Here is a 3,081-nt window from a genome sequence, read left to right on the forward strand (position 1 = left end):
ACAACACCTAGCACTAATCATGCGTACAGTCTCCTGATAAGAAAGATAAAAATGCATCTGAAGTAAACAGGAGAATACTGTACTAACCAGGTCCTGAGTATAAGGTCAAACAGTCCGAGGGATAAGGAAATCCTGTATGCATGTCAAACATAGGTATCCAAACAATATGCAGCATACAAATGCAGCAAACACAAACACAAGCAATAAATGCATCATGCATATGATGCCAATGATGCGTTCTGGTCACCCCTGACGCCAGTCGATCATCTCACACAATAGTGAGGCCGAGTGGGTAGGGCTGTGACAACCGTGCACTCTGTCGTCATTACTCCTGATGAGTGACCGAGTGGACGGGATGCTGTCGGAGTACACCTATCCTCCTACCCCAAATCATAAATGGGGGAGCGCAATGCTCTTAACTCCCGGTACACGATGACGGGGAGGAATCCCTATCGGATAACACGTTGTGTCACACTACCCATGAGCGGACCAACGGTGCCTAACAGAGTCCCTGCTGCAACACACTCTGCCTGAATCGACCACTAACCCATGAGTGGTGGTGTGTGCAGATCCATGTAACTGGCGATGTGCTCAACAATAATGGAGCGGACTATCGCACAGCATGCAATCATGCATATGGTGCATGGCAATAACCATAAAAACATCCTGACCTAATCCATATATATATAAAAGTGCACCCTAGGTCAACGAATCATATCGAATCAAAGGTACACAGAAGGTATAAAAACCTAGGTCCGGAACATGGTGAAGCATGGTATATCACTACCCCCTATAAGCATGTATAAACAAATAAAGTATACATGGGATGCAAATCAAGCAATCAATCAATCATATATCAGATAATGGGTAGTGACTAACCGAAACAAATAAAGGACATAATTAATGCAATTTGTTAAATTCACTACTATGTATATCAAATGACATAAGTCAAAAGTACCCGCCTCCGATAAAATGGTCTAAATCTGACTCCGAGATACTCGTCTCGCGTCAAAGTCCTGTGATATCAAACATACATTTTTATTTAGCTACAAATTAAACGAATAGCTAAATAAAATCCTTAAGAACAATTTTAGGGATAAACCCTAAACCATAATCTCGACCTTCCTAAATTAAATCCAACAATTAACTAGAGTTAATTTCCCTTTAACCCTAATCATAACATTAGATTAAAAGTCTAAAGCTAATCAAATCTACCTATTCCAAACATAAACATAATCAATCTACTCGAAGTCCAAAACCCTAAACCTTACCTCAATATCCCAGTCGGGGTCACTGATCTACTGCCAAAAGTAGTGGCTGCTGGACCAAAGAGCAGCCCACAACACCCCAATTTCCGGATCCACCAAAACAGCACAACCTACTGCAATTATCGGATCGAAATGAATCAAAAGGTCAACACCACAACAAACCAGATCAACAATTAATCAAAATCCTTGCACCTACAAAATTTCCAACCAAACTAAACCTCACCGGGGACTTGATCAATGGCAGAGGGCACTAGGGCAAAGGATCTTGTCGGCTGCCGGCGCTCGGAAGAGGAGAAGAAGACTTGGTTCGGAGCTAGGGCACCAGCAGCAGGGAGTCGGCTGTGTCGCGAGCCCACAAGAGGAGGAGTCGCGGCGGCAAGGCACAGTGGTGGCAGCCGGCACTAAAGCTCGGCTGGATCCACGTCGGTGAAGGGAAGAAGGCGTCGGCTCTGTGCAGTGGCGCTTGGCGTCACAGCGGCAGTGAGGAGGGGCGTCGGCACCTAGGGCTCGGCTATTAGGGCAAGGAGGAAGATGATCGGGGTGGCTCGGTGCGTCGCCGGCGGCTAGGGCTTCGGCAGCAGGGGGATTAAGGCTTCGGCGTAGGCTGTGGTGGCGGCGAGAGGTGGCTAGGGCAGAGGCTAGCTTCCGGCCGAGAGGGGCGGACGGCGGTGTCTCGTCGGACCAGAGGAGAGGGAAAAGGAGGCAGTGGCGGCGGCTGTTGCGGCGCCGGTTAGGGCAAGGAGAAGCTTCGGGAGCGCGAGGGAGAGAAGGAGAGTCGGGCACAGTAACGGGAAGGAGTAAGAAAAAGAGAAAAAAAATAAATAAGAAAAGGAAAAAGAAATAAATAAATAAATCTTTTCCTCTCTTAAATGGGTAGCCCAAACAGGCTTTTCCGGACCCCGTTTTTATCCCCGTCAACTCGTCCGTACGAGCTCCGAAAAATTCCCGAAAAATCTCCAAAAATTCCGGAAAATTCCCTTATTAATATTCGCCTACTTCCGGTATTTTACATTCTCCCCCTCTAATAAAAATTTGGTCCCCAAATTTCATCATCTACCATCAGCAAGTATAACAATAGGCAAAGAGTGTAGATGCTGAACGGTAAATAAATCACATACCTCAAGTGAAAAGATGGGGGTATCGAGCTCGGATAGTATCCTCGAGCTCCCAAGTAGCCTCCTCATCCGAATGATGCTGTCATCCAACTTTCACCAGCCGGATAGTCTTGTTCCGCAACTGACGCTCTTTCCGGTCTAGAATCAGTACCGGAATCTCCTCATAGGTGACGTCAGGCTAAACTGGAACTAGGATATCTGTCAGTACATATGTCGGGTCGGGTACGTATCTCCTCAATATAGACACATGGTATACGTCATGAACTCCTGCCAGGAACGGTGGGGGTGCCAACCGCTAAGCTACCGCTCCAATCCTTTCCGAGATCTGGAAAGGTCCAATGTATCACGGAGCTGGCTTACCTCTGAGGCCAATCTCTTCACCCCTTTCGTGGGTGAAACTTGCAGAAATACATGGTCGCAAATGGAGATCTCTAAGAGTCTCCGACTTCGGTTAGAATAACTCTTCTAGCAGTCTTACGCCTTTGACATCCTCCGTCCGATAGTATGGACCATCTACCAATCGATCCAGGGGATCAGTCTTCCGAATCGCTAAAAAGTGCGCGGATTTGGTTAATCGATCAATGATTACCCAAATCGCGCCATGACCTCGTCGTGTCCTCGGCAACCCTACCACAAAGTCCATGATAATGTGATCCCACTTCCACTCAGGAATAGGAATCCGCTGAAGTAATATCAAA

At 46.9% G+C, this 3,081-nt stretch overlaps 1 long non-coding RNA gene across 1 annotated transcript; it reads right to left on the bottom strand.

Moving 5' to 3' along the window:
* Positions 1-964: 964 nt before the first annotated feature.
* LOC122032477 lies at positions 965-2,070 on the bottom strand. The gene is made up of 3 exons (XR_006126102.1): positions 1,492-2,070; positions 1,272-1,381; positions 965-1,016 (listed from the first exon to the last, which is right to left on the bottom strand). It is a non-coding gene; the product is annotated as an uncharacterized LOC122032477 (long non-coding RNA).
* Positions 2,071-3,081: the final 1,011 nt, after the last annotated feature.

The sequence above is a fragment of the Zingiber officinale genome, chromosome 11A (genome assembly GCF_018446385.1).
Source record: "Zingiber officinale cultivar Zhangliang chromosome 11A, Zo_v1.1, whole genome shotgun sequence".
Taxonomy (NCBI): domain Eukaryota; kingdom Viridiplantae; phylum Streptophyta; class Magnoliopsida; order Zingiberales; family Zingiberaceae; genus Zingiber; species Zingiber officinale.